The sequence below is a fragment of the Lolium perenne genome, chromosome 3 (genome assembly GCF_019359855.2).
Source record: "Lolium perenne isolate Kyuss_39 chromosome 3, Kyuss_2.0, whole genome shotgun sequence".
In the NCBI taxonomy this organism is placed as follows: Eukaryota; Viridiplantae; Streptophyta; class Magnoliopsida; order Poales; family Poaceae; genus Lolium; species Lolium perenne.
In genome coordinates, this window is record NC_067246.2 from 114,997,927 (window position 1) to 115,006,973 (window position 9,047).

At 41.8% G+C, this 9,047-nt stretch overlaps 1 long non-coding RNA gene across 6 annotated transcripts; it reads left to right on the forward strand.

The window, feature by feature from the left end:
* Nucleotides 1-1,023: 1,023 nt before the first annotated feature.
* On the forward strand, nt 1,024-8,823 carry LOC127342220 (uncharacterized). Of its 6 annotated transcripts, none has more exons than XR_011755273.1 (4): nt 1,024-2,150; nt 2,272-3,850; nt 3,959-5,889; nt 6,761-8,823. It is a non-coding gene; the product is annotated as an uncharacterized lncRNA (long non-coding RNA). The 6 variants fall into 6 exon arrangements; XR_011755274.1 differs by having other exon boundaries at nt 1,026-2,150; nt 2,272-3,178; nt 3,258-3,850; nt 3,959-8,823; XR_011755272.1 differs by having other exon boundaries at nt 1,027-2,150; nt 2,272-2,403; nt 2,615-3,850; nt 3,959-8,823.
* The last annotated feature ends 224 nt before the right edge of the window (nt 8,824-9,047 follow it).

Sequence of the window (9,047 nt, forward strand, 5' to 3'; positions counted from 1 at the left end):
AAACCAATCTTCTCAGTAGCCCCCAAGTATCTAGGCGGAAATTTAAGAATAGTTTGCACCTTGATACTTTGAGTAAACTAACCTGAGAAATTTTAAAGTGTCGTGGTAGGCCCCAAGCGTCATGGCGGAAAATTTCCGGCAATGATGCTTCAAAAAGATCTACACTTAACTATACGCAATCGGAACTTTATCCTTATCTTTCACTGCCGTAGGAACAACAAGCGCCGCACTACGAGCTCCACAAGAATATCTCACTGCAGTGCCGCGTTACTCTTGGGCAGGCGGATCAAATTCATGATGCCAAAGAGAAGATTGCGGAGCTGGAAAAATTGTTGGCGGAAGCCCAAGGTATGTCTCCGACCAAACTGTCATTATTCCAATCTTCTGATTTTTAACTGACTTAAGATTTTGTTTCATTTGAACATGTGCATCTACCTCTCTAGCCACTACATCCTTCGAGCTTGAAAACCTGCGCTCCACTCATAAGGACCTGGAGTCTAAGTTGAAGGAGGCGGAAGAAAAGCGGGTGCTTGCAGAGAATCAACTGGCTGAGAAGAATTCGGAGTTAATCCGGGAAAAGGCTGATTTGGTGGAGAAGCGGAGGAAGCACAGTGCTACTCTTAAAAGCCTCCAAGAGAACGTCCAACACCTCCAGACCTACATGAGGACGGCAGAACAAGGTTGGGACCTGCTCAACTAAGACGTCATGGGTAAGTATCCGGAACCCAAAACCAAATCAGTTCTCCGTAACCCTGAATAACTACTATATTAAAGTGCAACAAACTTCTTTTTTCTCATGATGATTTTGGAGCCTCTTTTTGAGTTCTCCTCAAGCTGACCGTACGTCACTTTGTGGTTCATTTCCGCAGTGACTTTTCGGTGTGTAATTCTGGGGCTGTCTTAGAATTTTCAGTGGTCCTTTTCTTATGTTTTGTGGTGAGTTTCTTTGCAACCTAGGTGCATGTAATTTTTTAAGTGAACTGCTGTTAGTTTTGTCTGCGTACATGGAAAGGATACGGAGAAATCTCCTGCCCATACCGCCCACCTCTAATTCCTCCCCGCAGGCATTTTCTCTCTCCATTATCTCCTCCACCGTCCCGAGCACCTCCATGCCAGTTCCCCTGCCTCTTCACCGGCTTCCCCCTTCTTGCTGGAGCTACTCCTTCCGCCGGCCTCCCCTGCCTAGGACGAGCTGCCTTGAAGTCCCCCTGTCCTAGAAGGGCAAGTGTGCGGTCGGCTTCTAACCGCATGTTGGAGAGAGGGCGCTGCGACCTGGTGGAGAGAGGCGCGGCTGGCGATCTATGGAGCGCGGCGGTGGAGCCACGCACTGAGGCCGGAGGTAGGCGGCAGCAGGTGGCGTTGCCTGGGCGACGAGGTAGAGGCGGCATGGAATGGGGCGTCGAGGTCGGCTGGGGCTTGACCGGGACAAACTGCTGGTCAGGTGCAGCTTGTGTGGAGGAGCAGCAGGGGTGGAGCGGCGCCGGCGGATGGAGTGTTGCGCCCGACGGGTATATCCAGAAGCTCGGTCCCGTACGCATCCCCTTCCCCTTCTTCTCACTTTCCAAATTTCCCCCAATTTTCTCATTCTTTGCTGCTACTCCTTCTACGCATGGTAAAAGCCCGAGACTAAGCGGCACTGCCCAGTGGCGTGCTTACCTTGACCCCCATGGCGCGAGTCGGAACCCGGAAGAACATGCAACAGAGTAAGTTCTCAGCGGGAGCAGGACGACATGGATGTGATTCGTCGCATTCACCTCCCTGGTGTCGTTCCCCAATTTTTTATCTAATGGCCGGCGAGCTCCTCGTGTGGCTATGGATTGGCGTCCTTGCCACCACTGACGAAACCTCCACTGGGAGCGCCCTGGCCACCCACACACGACAGTGGCAGGTGGCCGCCGCGACCACCTCGCTGGTCCAAGACGCGGCGCCGCCGTAACCACTACTTAATGGTGCTGCACTTAGGCAAGCCGCATCAGCGGCGGCACGGGGATAGCGCGGTGGCATTCCCGAGTGCCATGGCCCCTAGGAGAGGAGATGACGCCGTTGCCGACAACCACGAGAGGGCCGCGAGGCTCCTGGAGGGCAGGTGCGAGGAAGCGTACACGACGGAGAAGGAGACGTGCCGCCTCCTCCACAAGCTAGCTGATACGGTACGGCATCCATCCATCGATGCGAGCTTATCATCCATGTATCATGTTGCCACCATGAACTCGATTATGATACAAATGTTGATCCCAAAATCATGTGCCACTTGATTTCTTTGCTTGATAGAGCTGAACCATGGCTGGCAATATCATGTCGGAGGTGAACAATGAAGTGAAGGAGGGGTATCTGAAGCTCAAGGCTGCACTTATGTACCCATTCAATCCACAGAATTTCCCTAATTCTCTTTGGTATTTTAAGGTTACTGTCTTGATCTTCTCTTCTTGACTGCAAACATGTGTTTATGAATCCTATTGATATAGCTTGCGCATCAGATATATGGTGGCAAAAAACAAAGACTCCATACTAATTATCATAGATATTTTCAACGCACTCTTCTTTCCATTGTGGTTAATTACCATGATCTAAATTGTATCTGATAGAACATGACTCAGAGATACATTTATTACAGATAACAGACTGCAAATTGGAGGTTGATGCTGCAGATCAGTGTTGTTTATTAGTATGATTTATTTGTTAGCTGTTGACATATCAACTGTCAAAACATGAATAAGTGCAGTCTTTCAATGTGTCACAGTTCAGCATTGTATTTCAGTTCATGTTCTGCTTACTTATAGTATCATTTAGTAGTATTTGTGAACATAGAAGTTTCTCTCCAGAGAGTTAGTTCATTGCCACTACTGGGGATATCTGAATAATTTCTCACAATCATGGAATGTGTTGCCATGGATGTTTTACGGATGGTTCTAAGGTAGCATGAGTAGCTGCAAGTGTTCAAGTTATTCGTAAATCATGATTCACTCATGGACTGATGTTATTATGCATGTTATGTGTATTCCAGAAGGAAAAAAGAAGTTAACCTGGTGAATTGAGCTTACATGTCCCGAGAAGCACAAACTTACCACAAATTGTCAACAGAGACAGCTTGCGTCAGGTTCATGAGTCCATAATACTATTCTTAAGGATGAGGGAGATTAAGCACAAGTGTGCAAACCTCTAGCACTCTAGCTGAGCAGTAAGTTTGCTGTCATCGTTGTTCCTGCTAGGTGACTGCCCAATAGACCAGGTTAATTTCTTCCACATGTTCCCTCTAGGGCCGGTTCCCTCCTCTTCCTTGCTGCCGCATGTGTGAAGCGGAGCATCCATCAAAGCAAAGCAGCGCGCGGGCGGTGAGGCGGTGTCACAGCGCCAGTCAAAGGGTGAGGAGGGCCTGCCCCGTTGCCGAGGTGCCGCGGGCCCCATCGTTCCAGAATCCTCTCTTGGGTCGAGCAGCCGGATTCCGACTGCGAGCCGCAGCACGGCTATCGAGCTCCGCGGCCCAGAGTTTTTGGACAAAAGGAACAATGCCTTTTACCCAAGTGAAGCTCTCGCGCTCAAATAAAAACAAATCAGCGAAAGTGTCCTGTAGCTCCCGGGTGGGATCTGGGGCTAGAAACATGTCACTGAACTCACTTACATCATAACCGGTTGGCAAAGAAATTGGGACCTCCCTCATATAAAAGTCTAACATTTTGCTTATTTCAGAAAGCACGGGTTCTTTATTATCACCCGAAATTCTATACGCTTTTAAAAGGTTGACAATTTACCGCGAGCTCTTCCCCCGCGCATCTGCTGCCGCTTCCGCTATCACTGCAACCTGCTTCTCTATTTATGTCAGGTTGTGGTCGCGTTCTTCTTCATTCCGCTGGTACGTGGTGCTTCCAGTTGAATAGAACATTGGTTTTGTGTGAATAATTTTTTCGGCTGATCTGTGATCCATGTGTTAAGATTTAATTTGGTATTGCATTGTTGACAGATTGGTTTTTGTATGATACATATGCAACTGATTGATGCCATGGCCGATGGATGCTCCTCTTGTTGAATACATGGGCTGTGTCCCCCTCTGATTAAACTTCCTCATCTCCATTTGGAAGATATCCAGTGATGTTGGTGAAGGGTGGTCCTCTTATTTCGTACTACTGGTCAATGTTAACTTCTCCATCACCATTTGGAAGATGTACATCCAGTGTTACTGTTGGTGGAATGGTGGTCCTCTTATTTCTTGCTATTGGTCAATGTTCATCTGGATGGGCAACACACTGTGTCTTCTTTTGGTCTGCATGGTAGACCTTCATGGCTATGGCTATGGCGCACTACTAACAATTGATATGGATTCTCAAAAGAGGGGATTTGTCTAGCTAACTGGCAATTTAATTGTGCTACAGTATATTTCTATATTCCTTTTTGTTTGATGCAATAATCTTATATGTTTAACTCTATGTTCTTCACAACTTAGGAGAAGAATAAGTACATATTTGCACTACTTTTACTTGTCCGTTCTTATAGTTATATGCCCCTGTTATTCAAAAATATGAATTCTATCATAGATAGATAAATGAACAAGGGACCATTTAGGTTGGCTTAAATGGTTCTTTTAGAGATTCCGTGTTATTGCTAATTGTGGTAATTTTTTTTTTGATAAATCAACCCACAATTTTTTATTTCGCTGGCTAATTGATGAAATTTGATACAAAATGGTGCTTTGGTGTACTGGAGTTCTGTGTGTGGAACAAGCAAGCAGGTTTTGTTTTGAAGAATTCAAGATTAATTTCATGATGCATATGGTTGGATAATTTTGATTGAGATAGATTCATGTAGTACTGTTAGGTTCAGACTTACTGATAGACATACACATGTACCTTGGTCTCTTGCTTTTCACATGGTATGTAATTAGCATATTGTTATCTTATACTATATTTGTTGTCATGATATTGCACGATAGACTATTGAAAAAGTATAAGGTAAAGCGATAACATGATTCCCCCGATTCATTGAACCTGTTATCTTACCAGACATCCTACTTTATATTCTGATATTCTCTTCGGAGGTGTACAATGGTTATAGTTTTTATAAATGGTATGAGATTAACATAGATATTCAACCACTGAACTTTTATTTCCCATCTTCTATTTACGTGAATAATATACTGAGTTCTAGCTCAAAGCCTGAAACCAATCTAACAAAGATAAACAGATTATAGTGCATTGAAACTGCAATCAAATCTCCTATTTACGTTTTGATCTTTCACGCTATTTAACTGAACAAGAAAGCCTACACACAGAATGGTTCCGAACGGTGAGCTATCGCTACTCCCAAATTTGAGTAAACTGAACTACACGTAGAACATTTAATTTCAGATGCTAACCTGTTCTGGATAGATTACACATGCTGTTATTTATCTCAATAAGTGATAGTATTTCTAGCATTTTTTATATGTATCAGGCTAATTGATAAATTACCAAAAAAACAGTGATTAGTATATATCAGTGCATGCAAATTTAGTAAATAGAGGCACTGTAACTGGAACTACAAACAATGGGATACCTCTAGATGATTTTGAATGTATGAATCAAGGTCTTCACCAGCTTTTAGTAAATAGAGGCACCGTATGATTAAGTTTTATCTTTGCATCCACTTGTTCCTGTTCTATTCTGTTTTGGCCTTTTTCCAACGGTAACGTAATATTGTTGTCGAGAATAGTAGGAAACCAATCTGATTTACTATTTCCCTTTTTCTTGCGGGAAGTTCCCATGTGGATCTGTTCTTGAGCAACCAGGAACAAAATGGCTGTATGGGCAAGCTTTCCATCTTTTATGTAATTCGAGAGCTCAGCCTTGTGGTGTCCAAAAAGATCTTCTGCAAAACCACCAAGATAGAGCAAGAACTGAGTACTCTTAGATTTTATAGGTAAGTGGTAGTTCTGAACGTAAAACACTGTTCTCACTTCCAACCAAAAGAAAAAACACATTTTGATTTTTTTAGCAAGTTGAAGATGTTCTCTTAACGAGACTAAAATAATCGTCAGATCTAGCACAAAGAAAATCCTTACTTTGATAAGTATTGGTGGTAAAATGAAGGAAAGTTATGGACATATATTGTGTTACTTTCTGAAAATTGTTGCAGTGCTCAACGAAATTGACCTAACTGTTGTTTGGTTGATCAGTTTGTCATTTTCAGGCCATCATATTTGTACACACATGATGTTCTTGATCCGTGTGTTTCTAGGTGTTAATTGATATCTTCTATATGCAAAATCCTGCACTCCTCATTTGGTTGTGATACCTCTCTTCGAATGTCTCTTTAGTACACTATGATAGTTGGAATTGCATTCTCGAATTTCTCGCTAACAGAATTAATAAGCTTTCAGATTCGTGCATCAAAGTATTCTTTGTTTTTTTTTTGCATTTTACTCCCCCTGTGTAGTTAGCTCTGCTTTTCCATATTATTCTTTGAATCCCGATTTATTTAGTTAAATCTGAACTACATACTTGAATGACTTTCTCCTATAAAGAAAGGGAAATGTATCGAGCTTAACCTTTAGTATCGAGATGACTTTCTCTATTGAGATGTACCGAGAAAGAGCTAAAAGATACTTGCAATAGATGAAAATGGTGTAGCAGGTTCGTATGGAAGAAGCATTGTATACTAAGTACTTGACCATCTGTAGAAATATACACTACAAATGGTTTCATGTACATACAATGCTATCTCCACTCCCAGTATATCTATGTTGAATATCCAGTTGATTACTAAATGCTTTATGCTTTTTCAATTTCAGGTTGTATTTCACACCAATGTGATCAGGTGATCATTATTTTGTTCTCCTATCCGTGTTTATCGTACACTGAAGGTTTTTCCAATGCCAACGGTTGGCATGTGAACTTATTTGTGGTTCATGTGAAGCTGGTACTAGAAGGCACATATAATTTGTACTATGAACTGGGGCCTTCTACAATATTTCATTCTGTTTGAGTACATGTTTCTCTAGAGTTGTTACATGCAGTCACATGTATGCTCTGTGCACTCAGTTAATTGATGTTGTTTTTGCTCCTTCACTTCGAGGATATATTTTTGTGCATACAAGATCAGACGGCCCATTTCGTCTCCCTCTATGTAGCAGTGCCTTATCCTGAAGTTTTTTGTGATAACAATGTTCGTGAGCTTGCATCTTACCAGTCATACATGCCTCATACAGACAAAATGGAAAAACAAGCTTTTTCCCTGTTGCAAGAATAGTTTCTGCATTCCTATCTATTTTTTCGATTAGCCACCTCTCTAAATGGTTGGTGGCGTGGAGGACAACTGCACTGAGCCGCTCAGCAAGGACGGGCCACCACCAAACGCCAGAGAACAATGCCTACACCACAGATTATTTATATGAATACAGAAAAATGCATCATACTAAAGGCATGTTTGTTTCCATGGATTTTTCTAAATTTGTTTTATAATGCGCACTACCTTTTGTGTTTCTACCAGTGGCTGTTACTCCTTTTGTTTCTCCGGAGAAGGCTCATGGACAAGCATCACGATTTATACTTTCTGTTTCCTGACAGTAAAACTAGAGTTTAAAAAATAGAGTACTACATTGTTGACTTAATAAGCATGTGATAGAATCAAGCTTTTTTTATGTATATCTGGTGCTGAAAAGTGATAGCATTCTACGATGGAGATTTCCTGTTTATACACAATTTGACTAAATTTAGAACGCTGCAGTGTTTTTTTTACTACAATCAGAATTTAGGAGCATGCATTAATTCAAGAATTCATGTGTTCATGGTTATAGAGATCTGTCAATAAACGTAACTTAAAAGGAGTTCATTAAATCATGTTGCTGTTTGTATTTGAATCGAATGGCCTAGACACCACACTTCAGTAATACGTTTTCCACACATTTTTTCGAGCTGCTTTCAATAAATTATGGATTGATTTTCACTCTTTCCCTTTCTTCTTTGGCCTGTAGCTACCTTCTTATTTTTTTTAAAAAAATCTTGATTCTTTACAAGGAAAGGTTTGGCCTACAAGTTTAATTCACTACAATATTTGGCTGGTATGGTTAAAGCTTAGGAGCATGTAATAGATTCAAATAATTTGTCGGTTCCAACTGCTGATAACATGCTACTGATAACATTCCATGATGCATACTTGCTATTTCTCAGGAAAACAAATCCTAATTCAAAATTCAGGTCACTGCACCGTTTCTTTAATGTGATTCACATTGAGGAGTGTACTACATAATAAATACGTTAAAGTCTTCCCGGTGCCGACGAAAATTTGATAGTTACAGAGAACTCTGAATAAACATAGCCTAGAACTTATTGATTTGACTGCCCTATTTACAGAGAACTCTGAATAAACATTGCTTTCGTATGTGCTGAAAATACCATGTCTTTCGACTTTTGCCTGCCTTCTTCCGTTCATTAAGTACTTATCGGTTCCTGTTGTCTTACAATTTTGATTTGCTGCTTGCAGGATAGCCAATCGATGTGGTACTTCCTCTATCTGCATAATTTATTGAGTTGTTGAAATTTCAATTATGTTTCATTTCACTGTTTCTATTCCCCGATTGCTTTAGGTTTCCGACAATCTTCCTTTCTTCCTTATTCTAGCTACTTGGTGTGGGTGATCATACTAAGGCGGGCCTAATCATGTCTTCTTAGTTCTTACATTGTGGTGCTTCTTTTTGGTACCACAAGAGGTATAAGCATGAAAGCGTGGGCGCAAAGTTGTCTGCAACGAATTTTGTTGTAAGAGCAGGGTATCTCTTCCTGTTTACCAGGATTGGCCCTCTCCCTTCGTCAAATTACTTGGCCTTAATGGAGGTGCCGAGTCTAACTGTTTCATGTGTTTGGTAGCCAAGTACAATTCCATGTTCTCTTTCACATCTCTTGATGTTCATGTTGACAACAGCCTTACACCATATGTGTTTAATATTTGTGGATGGTTGTCCATAGAATTGGTTCTTTGCTACCTCTCGGTAATCTCCCCACATATCTAAGTATGCTCATTGGTACATTCAGGAAACCACAACAGATACAACACGCGTCTGCTTGCCCACCTGGTTCACT